We start from the raw sequence: 13404 nt of genomic DNA, 5'->3' as shown, positions 1-13404 counted from the left end.
CTTTTGATTGGCTCCTTCGTTAGCCAGGCAAGGAAATCATTTAGCATTGTGAGGTAATAAACAGTGCACAGCACCATTTCATATTCAAGTATAAACAGAATATATGAGCAGGGCCTACACACATGAGTAATTTGCATGAGAAGGTAGCTTATGTTCCCATGGCTCCTACACTTGGTACAATCCTCCATTCTTCAATCTACCTCTATAGCTTCACGGGGAGTTCCTACAACTAAAGAAGAAGAAGAAGAAAAAAGAACCAGACCTGGTTTACAGGTGGTTCTGCTCATATACTGGGACCACACAAAAGGTGGGCAGCTTCCATAGTACCTGAATGTTGGTGGTGAAGGTAAACCCTCTCAGTGGGCATTACTTCAAGCAGGGCACATGACTGTTCATTTAGCTTGTAGGGTGGGGATCTACACTAATTCATGAGAGGTGGCTGATAGTTTGGCTGGTGATTAGGGTCTTGGAAAGAAAATTATTGAAAAAGTGGTGACAGAGAGGTCTGGGAAAGAGGCGGGTAGATAGAATTCCCCAAATGTGCAGAGTCTAAGGATATTTGTTTCCCTGTAAATGCCCTCCAGAGAACAACCTCCTCAGAGGGGATCTAATAGGCAGTTGGACACGATGAACCATTCTGTTGATGTCTGGAAGCTTCTCTTTAGCCACCATTCTACTTGCCCAGTGAGCTTATGGATAAACTGGCCATGATGACAGGAACAGAGGTCATACACAGGCTCGGCAACATGCACCTCTATGCACCAAAACGATGTAGTTCAAACCACTGCTAAGTGACTAAACTACCAATATCACAGACAAACTTTGAGCCCTCACAAGCTATCATTCCATGGGGGAAGCAGCTAAACCCCTGGTGTCAGGTTCATTATATTTGACCAATTCTGTATTAGGAGGACAGTGTATATCTCACTGGAATAAATACTTATTCTGGATGTGGATTTTCCTTCACCTCCCACAATGCTTCTGCCAAAACCACCAGCCATGGATTTACTGAATGTCATATTCAACAGCATCCACAGCATTGTTTCTGAGACAAGAAGCCAGTTTATAGCAAATAAAATTTGGCAACGGGCTAATGTTCTGGAATTCACTGGCCTCACCATAAGCCCCTAACCCTGAAGCAGCTGGCCTGATAGGATGGTGGAATAACTTTTGAATACTTGGTTATTGTATGAGCTGAGAGACAGTACTTTGGGGGAGGGGGGCTGTGTACTGATATCCAGGATATGGTGAATACTCTTAATCAGTGACTAATAATGGGAATGTGTGTCTCTCTCATCAGGACTCATGGATGCACGAATCAGAGAGAGGAAGTGGTCTTTTCACTGTTATGGCTAACAGAAACAGGGGCATTTTGCTTCCTCTCTATTCCACTGATAACTTTTATTTGGACTCCAAAGTCTTTAAGTGATTTTTCTGGTGTCTCTTTGTGATTGGAACTTATGAATAAAAGGCATGATTTTATTTAAAAAGATAAAAACAGTGTGGAAAGGGGATTTATTGAGTGATGTCAAGGAAAGCTTGACAGCCTAAAATCCCTAATTTCCCTAAATCAGTACTCTGAAGAATTCACTTTAGGAACTGAAGGGAGGAATGTGTGGTCAGCTAATTTGTGTAAATTACTGAGAGGGGAATAATTCCTCATGACAAAAATCTGACCTCCTTTCATAATCCCAATAAGGATGGGTGACTCCTCATGACAAAAACCTGACCTCTTTTCATAATCCCAATAAGGATGGGTGACACTATTTTGGCTAAATCACAACACTTGTGGATTCAACTTAACCGCTTGCCACACCTCTGCACTTTTCTCAACCCTGGGAACTGCTGAGTCACTGTAAAAAAAAAAAAAAAAGTGTTATTTTATAGTGCTTCCCAACAAAGATACTCCTACGTGGAGGTGCCAGGGATTGAACCCGGGGCCTCGTGCATGCTAAGCACGCGCTCTACCACTGAGCTACACCCCCCGGTGCTTCCAGCTTATTTCATTCATGTTAGAAATTAGTGAGGATTTGGTGAGTCTCGCAAAATCACCAATTGTTCTGTGAATTAACTTAACGAGCTCTAGCGGGTGCACTCCACCCAAAGTAAATGTCTTAACACCAGATTACTTGCTCAGAAAAACTGATGATCCATTGCCCCCTATTTCTGCTGACTATAGAAGATAATCATGCTTGGAGGTAGAAGACTAGAGAAGCACAGAGAAGGGATCATCACTGGGCAGATTTGCTTCTCCTTAGCCCACAGCTATTGCATTGACCAAGGCACAGTTGAAAGAATAATGCCTTCTTAAAGATAATTGACCGAGAATGTCTTACTTTTTTTCCTCTTTCTGTTCTTTTTCTTTCATGCTCCTCAATGGTACTGCCAATGGCACTGAGTCCTCAAACCTGATGATGTGAATCTGTTGTATTTGTTGCCTCGGGTTCAAGAGATCCTACATGAGCCAGATTTTTCTTTTTTGTTTCTTTCAATCAAATGTTCGTTGGGAAGACAGAATTCAACAGTGATGATGAGGCCCTTGGAGTGGAGTAAAGGGTTATGAATTTAACATTTAACTTTGCTATTGAGCAGGAAAAGGTAAGTAAGGTAATATAGAGAGGAAATTGGGAAAAGTCTGTGCAAGCATGGTTTTAGAGAGTGAAATAGGACAGTAATGGAGGTGCTAGAAATGAAAGGTTGCATCAAAGATGCTGGCTTGGAAATGTTGGATGAACATATGGCAAAATTAAGTTAAATGAAGCAATTTAGTATCCAGATCAAAGAATATCATGAAAGAAGTTATTGATTTAGAGAAGAATTGGATTGTCAAACCTGAATCTTTATGACCCTATTCTTTCATCTGCTTTCAGTTTTCAGTACTCTAATCTGAGTGGTGAAATTATCCTTCATTCAAGAATGCTTAATACTATCTCCTGGACATTCCAGACAAAGGGCAAAACTCTACCAGTGATGGCATGTCAGCTGCAGGGATGTTTTGTCAGTAAGGAAAATGAGAAGGCTCAAGTAATTGTTAAAATGTCCAGGGATGTTCATCTCTTTCCCTCATGTCACTGGTTAATTAAGCAGTGAAATCAAGATACGAGATGTCACATAAATTCTCACACATATACATCATGCATATAGCACTGACACACACACAATAAAAAGATTATTCTTTTATGGGTCATTTCACAGTGACTCAACCTCACAATACTCCCCAATGCACACACACACATAAAACCTCAAAGTAAAATGAAATTAAAAGTGTGTTGCTGAGTAGCAAGTATATTGGAATTTCTTATCCTGTAACTTTCCTAGATTTTTCCAAGTAAACTTTATATTTTTATTTTAAAACTGTAAATGAAATCACAACCAAAATAGGTCAGTTAACAAAGCACAGTTGTTGGATTATGATAGGTCCATTTGGATTTCAAAGGTTTGATACAAAATCCCTGTAAGAAAATGAGATGTATTAAGAAATCTGGGAGACCAGTTAGTTTTGATGTCACTCCCATGATTACATATGTGTTGTGTGTGCGTGTGTTCAAAACAGAATAACAGCAAAAACCCCTAATCATTGATAACAATGAGGGCATTTGGACTGGAGAAGCCTGAGCCGGAGGCTAAATTCTGCAGTGAAGGGGAAGGAAATGATGATGAGAGATGACAGAACTAGGGGAAAATAGAGCGCCAGAAGATAATATATTAGGAAGGTTTGCCTATCAGAGGAAAGAACCTCCAGAAAGGACCTCTAAGCAGCAACTGGCATCTGTGCCAGAAGGGAAAAAAAAGTCTTTCATACAATTCACTTACACTGTAGATTTCAAGAACGTGATCCTAGAACATATGTTTGGCTGAATCACCAGATGTTAAGGATGGGTAGACATAGTGGGTCTCAAATCTGAGTGGAAGGAGCGTCTTCTTGGGAGACCGTGACTTTGATGCTATGTCAAGCACAGTGGCACGGAATAGCTTGGCGGAGCGCTCCTTGCAAGAGATATTTACGTTGGGTGGAGTGCGCTCCCTAGAGCGCATGTAAGTTAATTCATGGAACAATTTCTAGTATGAATGAAATACCTTGGCTACGTCGGGGGTGTAGCTCAGTGGTAGAGCGCGTGCTTAGCATGCACGAGGCCCCGGGTTCAATCCCCGGCACCTCCACTTGGGCATCACTCCTTATCGCAAACCAGGAGTGTCTTAGGCTTTCCCTACCTTGTCCTGGTGTCACAATCTTCTTTGTCACTGTGGAATACAACGATGCTCGTGCTGAGATACTCAAACCGTTTATTCATGTTTTTATTAGCCATTTGCTCTCTAGCCATTTTGAACAATCACAGCTATGCCAAGGGATGCCTGCCCCTACCCTTACTATTCTTAGGTATTGTGTGATGACTTCTGAAGTAGCCAAAGTGAAGCCTGGTACTTCTGATCCTCATGTGTCTTTGGTGGAAATAGCATCGGGCTTAAAGCAAAGATCCACAGGAGAGGAACAGAGAAAGTCTCTTCAAACTATTGCTCTTCAGACTCCCGCTGGGAGAAGTGTAGAATATAAGCAGTAAAGGAGAACACTGAAAATGTCCTAAAAGATATCTAGAAGAAAACTGGGTTTCAGAGGACCGACTTCTGCGTATGAGTAAGAAATAAGAATGGAAGAACTAAAGAACCTGCTCTCAGAGACTTAAAACGGTCGACTTTCAGGTCGAACGTTTGATGCGCTATCCGAGGTGCTGACACTTGTATTCTTGGACGTCTATTCAGAAGTATTTGTTTGTTGTCCGGCTTACCTTTCTTTCTCATTTGTCCTTCACATTCCAAGCCCAATGCGCTAAAAATCAGCTGCTGCCTCAGATACGTAAGCCCAAAGCCACGGGCAGACCCTGCTTCTACGTTCAACATTGCTCCCACTACAGTCACACGGGAATCCAGATGTGGCTTTCCAGCTGCTCTTTATAAAGCTATCAATTCCAGCAGTACTGCACCGCATACAAAACTTCAACCCCACGATCGCCCTACAAAGTGCTCAACTTGTTTAACCAGCGAGGAAAAGAGCAACTAGTAGCTCTCAAACTACGATAACTGGAACAAAACAAACTGGATTCTTGTGGGGCATAACATTTGCACCCACTTCGCTTAGAATAATGGAGCCTTCTCTTGCGGTGGACCTGTAGAAATGCAGAAGTGATAAAGACCTTGGCTACATCCACATATTCCCTCATGCAAATATCACTGGTGTTTAATTCTCGTTCCCAAACTGTCTTCTAGCGTTCCCGTCCTCCTGCTCCTCCTCGGCTGCTTCCCCTCCCACTCCACTGTCCTCCCCTCCCCACAGGATACTCTCCGCTCTTCACCCCCTCTCTTCTCCGTCCCCCTTCAGCTCTCCCGTTCTCAGCATTAGTCTAGGAACAACCGAACCTTGCTGACCTTTCAGAGTCATTTGGGGGAGTTGTAATATTACATAATTTCCTGCCCCTCTCCTCCTCCATCTATGACAGGATTTCCTCAAAAAACCAAACCAAACCAAAACCAAACCAACCAAACAAAAAACACACACAACAACCCCACGCGTGTCTGGGTTGACAGTGGTACACATTTGAATAAAGGCAGGAAACTTCTACTTTTTTGTGCCTCAGGGACAGATAGGTTTTGAGAACCTGCCCAGGTGTGAGGAGGTCTTATACATAACTAATTTATTACTTTTGCTTCCTTCGTGCTCGCCTTACTGTGGAAAACGTTCTGTCTGAAAGGGCGCCATATCGACGGGAGCGTCTTTTCTAATCCTCTTTCCTGTCTTCTGTCCTTAGGGGTCTCAGAGCTAGAGATGCAGCGTCCTGGGCAGAATGCTGCTTCCCGAGTTTCCAGACAAAGATGCTGGGCGCAGCTGTTTCGTAAAGTAGTGACTGACTTCGCTCCTCATTTCATGCCCATATTGTGGGTTAATTACACTTCACTCTTATTTCCCTAGTGGACCTAAATTTCCTGAGCAGTTCTATGGTACTGGTCTTTGTATTCCCCTGCACTATCTTATATTTTTCTGAGAGCGCTGTAGACAGAAAAGAAAGAAATTGAAGACACAAAAGAATATTCCATCCGACACTCCCCTTGGTGGTGGACAGGAACTGCCACTCAGGAAGTCAGCTAGGAGCAGTCCTTGGAGGGTCCGATACTTCTGAAAGATTCTACCTGTATTTAGACACCTTTCAATTCAGAATACAATGTCTCTTCTCTTGAGGGTTTCAGAAAGAGCAGGGTAGCTTAAATCTTGTAATATCTGCAGGTAATAGTGGCAACCTGCTATATAGAATATTTTAAGTACCCAAAGCAGGGGGTGTAGCTCAGTGGTAGACAGCGTGCTTAGCATGCATGAGGTCCTGGGTTCAATTCCCAGCACCTCCGGGGAGTTAATCTCAGCCCTAAACTAAGGCTCACAATTTATGAAGTCACTGCCAAGTGACTTCATCTTACATTACCAATAAATTTGTAAAAATGGCAATGGTTGATTCCACTGATATCTCATTGTTCAATGGCCTATGACATTCAAATGTTTACCACAAGTATCTGCAAAAAACCACAGGCTTACATTTTTCACAAGTTTAAAAACTTGTTTAACTAAGCCTTTTTTTTTTTTCTGCCACCAGTTCTAACATATTGTAGCAGATTTCACTTCTGGTTGTAATGAATTGTTTGCTCAACTTCTCACAAAATATTCTCACCTAGAGTTTTCCATGTAGACTGTTCATGCAGGTTATTTCTTCAGTTACTTCAAATGGGCACTGACTCCCTGAATAAACAACTGAGTAACATTGGTAACGCCTGTGGACTCATCAGGAGTCAAAAGAAACGATGCCAAATCATTTGTCTGATTTTTAAAAATCAACTACTGATGCTGCCTCACAGATGTAGAGAACAAACTAGTGGTTACCAGTGGAGGGGAAGGGTAATAGAGGGCTTGGGGAGTGGAAGGAACAAACTTGGGTGTAAGATAGGCTCAAGGAGAACAAAGCCAATATTTTGTAATAACTGTAAATGGAAAGTAACCTTTAAAATTGTGTAAACATTTTAAAATTAAAAATAAATTAAAAATAAAAATTTAACTATTGCTTTTTTGTGTGAAGAAAGTCTGTTGTTATGAGATATGCCATTTTAAATTTTCTAATTTTTATGACAGCTTTCCTGTCAGTTGAGAATATCGTGATGAGTGTTTAGTTTGGTAACGTTTATGTATATGAATGAGTTCTGTTCCAAGAGTGAGTTCATAAGTCCAATTTGTTCGTAAGTCCAACAAAGTTAGCCTAGGTACGCAACTAACACAATCGGCTATATAGTACTGTACTGTAATAGGCTTATAATGCTTTTCACACAAATAATACATTAAAAAACACAAAAAGTTTTTTTAATCTTAGAACAGTAGTACAGTATAACAGCTGGCATACAGGGGCTGGCATCTAGTGCACAGGCAAGAAGAGATACTGACTGGAGGGGGAGAGGAGGTGGGAGATGGAAGAGCTGAAGGATCGCCAGCAACAGGAGACGGAGGGCGAGCTGCAGTTTCACTCATGCCTGATGTTGATGGACCGCATGTTCACATTTTTGAAAGTTTGCAACTTGAAGATTCCTATGTAGGGGAGTTACTGTATATATGTACAGTAAGCATATATAGTTTTTGCAAATTTATAGCATTATTGGATTCCATTTCTCAGCAGTTTTGGAGATTGTAAGAGACGAAGAATCAAGAAGAAGAGAAAAATACATTGTATTCCACTAGCATGTTAAAAGCTGTGCCATAGTTCAGCCATAAAGGAGCTCACAGCTGAAGCACACTTTGACTGTTTTCAAATGGTTTTGGGTTTGTTTTTAACCAAGGTAATACATGCATTTTATGATTTCTTTGAGTTTACATAGTGCTCCAGCATATTAATACCCTGTGAGCAGTAAGCACTGCTGATTTTTAAAAATAATAAAATATTATGCACATGACATTGAAAAACTTGGAGAACGGTCACTGAGTCACTGTGATGTGTAGTGTGCACAGCACAAGTGGGAAGGGAAAAGGGTGACACGTACCATCTCTGTTGCAACCACTCTCTGTTGTAGCCCCAAAGCAGCCACAGCCAATGTGTATGTAAATGAATGAAGTGGCTGTGTTCGAATAAAACTTTATATATGGGCACTGAAATTCGAATTTCATATAAACTTCACATGTCAACTAATAGTCTTTTTTGTTTTATTTTTTCAACCTTTTAACTTCCCAAACCATTCTTAGCTTGCAGGCAATAGTTTACCAACCACAAAGTATAGGGTCTCAGAATGTGTAAATACTCAAACTTTAAGAACAGGCAAGCTTTCGGTAGCCTTTTGCCAGTTAGAAATAACTGGAGAATAAATTCGAACAGAAGGACCTGAGCCCCTAGGGATTCAAACTTTGTTTCCTTGGTTTAAAAACTCCAAAAGTTTACCTAGTGAGCTACCCAAATCTATAAATCTAGTTACTGGACATACATTCAGCTAATTCATTTGGTAGATATTATCCTAGTTGCAAATCTCATTTGCATTCTGTTTATTGCAGAGAAAATTCCATTTGAAAGTGACACTGTAATCACTAGCTCTCAGAATTACTTTGTTTTCCTCCTTCTTTTCTGTCTTCCATTCCTTTAGGTGTCCAAAACCAGAACTGTAGCGTCCCCTACAAAATGTCACAGCAGGGTTTGCAGACCACATTGCTGGACTTAAGGTATTTTATTTCATGGTGAGTATTATGAGTTCATTCGTTTCTCTCTTCCCAATTTCCCCAAAGAATTGAAAACTGCTCAACATTATATGATTATGTAGCACCACTCCTTTCCCTATGAGTGATAATGACATTTTCAAAGAGGCATAAATCCAAAAGCCACTAATCTCAAGTGGTCTTTTGACTTCAGGATTTCCATCTCTAAAGAAAAGACCTGGAGTAGGTTTTCTAAAGGAAATCTGCCTGGCATTGAAACTTGCCCTGTTACATGTTGGCTGTGAACTAGTGGCCAAGTAATTACTTCATCTCTTAGGGAGTTTGTTTATCAAGGAGGTGATATAATCACTTAATGTAACCCATTGTTACTACTATTATCCACTTCTTACCCTTAGCTACATTAAACAAGTACCCTTTTTTTTGAAAGTATGAAAAAATAAATGTGTCACATTGGCCACAGTCTGAACTCAACCTAGGGTTCTGAGAGCAGGATTTCAACTTGCCCTTGGGAAACCCAACAAGTTTCAATGCTCAAAACTCAAACTTTCCTACACCTGGCAGTAAATGATGTTCATCATCTATCACACAGTGGGAAAAGGCATCTTGATTCAGTTCAAGTGCACTTGTTCCTAGATTTGGGAAAAGTTTGAAACCAATAAATTAAAGGGCATTAAACAAGAAAAAAGTGGAGATACCCACCCCAATGCCTCTAGTTTGAGGGGTAAAACAATGTATGTTCTCTATAGCAAAGAACATGGAACTTTGAGGTAATTTCAACTAAAGGAAACATCATCCTACTAAAAACATGGGCCACATTTTTGTTCTCTCAACTTTTCTCCCACCATATTCTAGAAGGCAGAGAAGGTGATATCAGTTCCTGGTGTGCTCTGGAAAAAAAAAAGTTGCTCCTCCCAGAGCTTCCTGCCTATTCAAACAATGGAGCCATGACAGAAATCAAGAGATAATTGCCCTATTTTCAAGATTTTGTGGTTTCTTGTGTCTTCTAGCTCACCAGTCCTTTAGGCAACATTGATGATCACAAAATGGCTCTAGATCTTTCTATGAATGAACTCACAATGAATGTGTGGAGTCTCACTCTAGCCAAAATACATGAGATTTTTAGAGCTTTAATTCAACAAGTGTCTGAGTAATCTGTTTGAGCCACTGGCCTCTCAATTCAAACTGAAGTTCTGGAAGTCCTCAAGTTCTTTGACAGACACCATAACCATTCTTACCATCCTCAGAGAAAAAGTTGGGGATCCTTTGATGCTGGCCACCTCCTCACTCACACCCAGTAATCCAGTCAATCATCTTGTCTAGGAAGAAGTTGTTCAAATTTCTAATTTATTAATGATTTGTAAAATAAAATCTTACCAGCATTTTCCAGTTTACAGGCCATATCTTTTCCTCCCTAGTTACTTTCTACATTTCTCTAAATTTGTAACCTTAAAAGCAATACTTAAGTTTCTTTTTTAATGTTGTAAGGAACCTTCCTTAAATCAACAATATCCCTACAGTAGGACAGAATAAACCACTGCAAGTCAATAGATGACTCTGGTTTCTAGCTCTTCATATTCCTGTTGAGCCAAGAGCTGCATGTGAGGAGGGTAAATGCATGGACAAGATTCTCCAGAACAAAGCTGGTTTGTACTAGTCTTGGCTCATATCTAAGTAAGGGAAACAAACAAATAAACAAAGGCTCTAAAACGAGACCTAAATCTTGAACCATCAAATTGAAAGTTTAATTTTCTATCAAATTATCCAGGATTAAATACATTTTGTTATGAAAATCTCTGTAATTCAAAAAATTTAGGTTTCTGCCTAACCTATATTTTTTATCCTTTCTTTTGCTTTATAAGCCCAATGTGCTAACAGATAGTCACTGCAGACAAATCTGAGGTACAGAAGCTCAAAACTGTCAGCAGATTCCATTTCTAAAACAAAAGGGTCTCCTCACAGCTACAATGGGGTCAAGAAAATGTGGTTTCTTACTGTTCTCTTTAGAGCCACAAATACCAGTGACTATTTGCCAAAACCAAAAACTCAACTGCACGCGTGCCCTCCTATGTACTGTTTGTCTTGTTTTGAAAGAAAGAGCAGTGAGAGATTCTGCAAACCTTGACATGCTTAGAAAAAACAAGCCAAGTCTTATGTGGAACAAACACTTTCAGGCTACTTCACTTAGGTTAAAGGGAACTTGTTTCCTGTTTACCTACAGGAAGAGTCAAAGAGAATGCACCCACCAAAATCCTATGCCAACACGAAGTGTTCTCCATCTTCCCTCTTCCACATTTGGGTCATATATTGTAAATTCGTTCCCATCTCCCCATCAAGGTCTAAACTCCCAGAGGTAGCACACACAGCACTATGGTTTAAATCACTATGCGTTACCTTTTATGTCTTTCTGGCAGCATTTTGGCACAATGAGGAAGGAAGTTGTAAAGAGGAGGAATATTTAAAAACTTTTTTTGGAGATAATTTCAAACATAAAATACAGTTGCAAAAACTCTCTTACATATCCAGATTCGTCTATTGTAACATTTTGCCACATTCATTGGTTCTCTTTCTCTCTCTCTTGCTCTCTCTCTCCACACATAAATTTTTTCCTAAACCATTTGACAGTGTTGGCAAACATATCCTTTTACCCCAACATACTTCATTGTACTCTTTCAGGGCACTCCCTTATGTAAGCACAGTAAAATTGTCAAATGTAGAGAATTTAACATTGATACAAAACTATACCCCTCATACTCAAATTTTGCTAATTGTCCCGATACTATCCTTTACTCCATTTTTTGTTTTTTTCCAAATCCAGGACCTCTCCAGGGTGACACATTTCATTTATGTTAATGTATTTTTAGTCTCCTTTAGTTTGGGACCATTTCTCAACTTTTCTTTGTCTTTCATGACATTTTCATTCATTGACATTTTTAAAGAGCATGTTACAGTTGGTTTGTATAATGTGTTTCAATTTCGGTTTGACTGCCTGATTAGATTCGGGTGATGATGCATTTTGGTCAGAATACAATAGGAGTGTTGCTGTGTCCTTCTCAGTTTATCTCATCAGAGGTACATGATGTCAGTGTCCCCATTATGATGAAGGTAATCTGATAATTTGGGGTAAGGTTTTCTCTGCTGAGTTTTTTAATGGTCAAGTTACCATTTTCATAAGAAATATGTGAGGATAAATACATTTTGAAAAATACATCTTTCTTTATCAAACTGTCACCCATAGCTTGGGCACTGATTGATAAATTTTGCCTGAATCAATCATCACAGGACAGTGGAAAATGATGATGCTGTCATTTATTCCACACAATAATTGGCATACTACATAGGGCAAACTTTCTTTTCGTTCCTTCCTTCCTTTCTTTCTCTTTCATTTCCTTTTTTCTTTCTTTCCCTTCCCTTTCTTATCAGTATGAACTCAAGTATTCTTATTTTATCCATCCAGACTATATTCTTTTTGTTTATTACTCATTTTAATGCTCAGTGTTTCCAAGATTTGACTCATAAATACTGTGCTCAATTATCTTTGAGTACTTTCTTACATACTGGCTCAGAAAGATATTCTAGGCTCGTCTTGTACTTTTCCTGTCCCAGCCCTCTGGTGACAACAAGTTCTTCCAGGAGCTTTGGTTCCTTCTAGTGTAAATCTGTATTAAGAAATTAAGATATGGAACCAGCTCCTCTCATTGTTCTTTGAGTGTCATTGATTCTAGGCTCTTCCGGGAGACAGGGTCAGGAAAGCGCTCTTCTTTGCCTTCCTCTATTCAAGTTCTGTGTAGCCGGGTCTTTGGGGTAGGTTGACAAGCGTGAATCGGTCCTAGGAACGGTGACTTTCTGCCTAGCATGAAGTTGCTTTTCTCCTTATGTCACCGCGAAAGAGAATGAAAGAAAGGAGTTTCAGAAATAATGGAGTTGTACATAAAGGATCTTTGTGCTAACAATTTCAAGTTTGCAAAAAAAAAAAAAAAAAAAAAAAGCAATGTATATAGATATTGCCATTAAATTTTCCTCAGCCAAGTTAGCAAAAGTGTGAGGGGGTGTAGCTCAGTGGTAGAGCGTATGCTTAACATGCACGAAGCCGCAGGTTCGATACCTGGTACCTCCAGCTGAAACACCTTACATCTCGTTCGGTGCTTCTTTGGTCCTTGGCTTTGTTCTCATTCCCTGGTGTTCTCATTCCCTGGTTTTCTTACGTGTTGAAACTTCTTCGTCACTCGTAATTCATGGTGATTTGCTCAAACTTATTTGTCCATCTTTAAAAGCCATCCACTCTAGTCACTGAGCAGTCACTCCTATGCTGGTTAAAGTCTGTTCTACACAAAAATTAGCTACTGGGGAAAATTAGAGTTCTGAGAGAAGGAAAATCACTTTGACCATGGTCCCAACTCATCTTTCATCAAACTAGCATCGGGAATCAGTTCAACGGGGTTTTTCCTGGATTTGGAGAAAGTTTAAAATTAAGAGGCTAGAAAATCTGAAGTCAACCTGCTCTAGTACTTTGGGGAACAAAGTTCCTTCTCTGACATGAAGAGCACAGGATTCTCCTGTAGTGAGACGTAGGACAGACTGGCTGCATAATTTTCTGGCCACAAGGCTCTCTGGAATGCACTGGTCACAGACACATGAAGCTGGCCATGATGGCAGCTATAGGAGAGAATGCTCCAGCCAAAGAA

At 40.1% G+C, this 13404-nt stretch overlaps 4 non-coding genes across 4 annotated transcripts; 3 read left to right on the top strand and 1 right to left on the bottom strand.

Moving 5' to 3' along the window:
- Positions 1 to 1913: 1913 nt before the first annotated feature.
- Positions 1914 to 1985, bottom strand: TRNAA-AGC (transfer RNA alanine (anticodon AGC)). The gene has a single exon. It is a non-coding gene; the product is annotated as a tRNA-Ala (tRNA).
- Positions 1986 to 4089: 2104 nt separating this feature from the next.
- TRNAA-AGC (transfer RNA alanine (anticodon AGC)) lies at positions 4090 to 4161 on the top strand. The gene has a single exon. It is a non-coding gene; the product is annotated as a tRNA-Ala (tRNA).
- A 2160-nt stretch (positions 4162 to 6321) lies between these two features.
- TRNAA-AGC (transfer RNA alanine (anticodon AGC)) lies at positions 6322 to 6393 on the top strand. Its single transcript has one exon. It is a non-coding gene; the product is annotated as a tRNA-Ala (tRNA).
- A 6371-nt stretch (positions 6394 to 12764) lies between these two features.
- TRNAV-AAC (transfer RNA valine (anticodon AAC)) lies at positions 12765 to 12836 on the top strand. Its single transcript has one exon. It is a non-coding gene; the product is annotated as a tRNA-Val (tRNA).
- The last annotated feature ends 568 nt before the right edge of the window (positions 12837 to 13404 follow it).

This window comes from Kogia breviceps, chromosome 10, assembly GCF_026419965.1.
Source record: "Kogia breviceps isolate mKogBre1 chromosome 10, mKogBre1 haplotype 1, whole genome shotgun sequence".
NCBI classification, from domain to species: domain Eukaryota; kingdom Metazoa; phylum Chordata; class Mammalia; order Artiodactyla; family Physeteridae; genus Kogia; species Kogia breviceps.
This window is presented reverse-complemented; position numbering and strand designations above follow the sequence as displayed.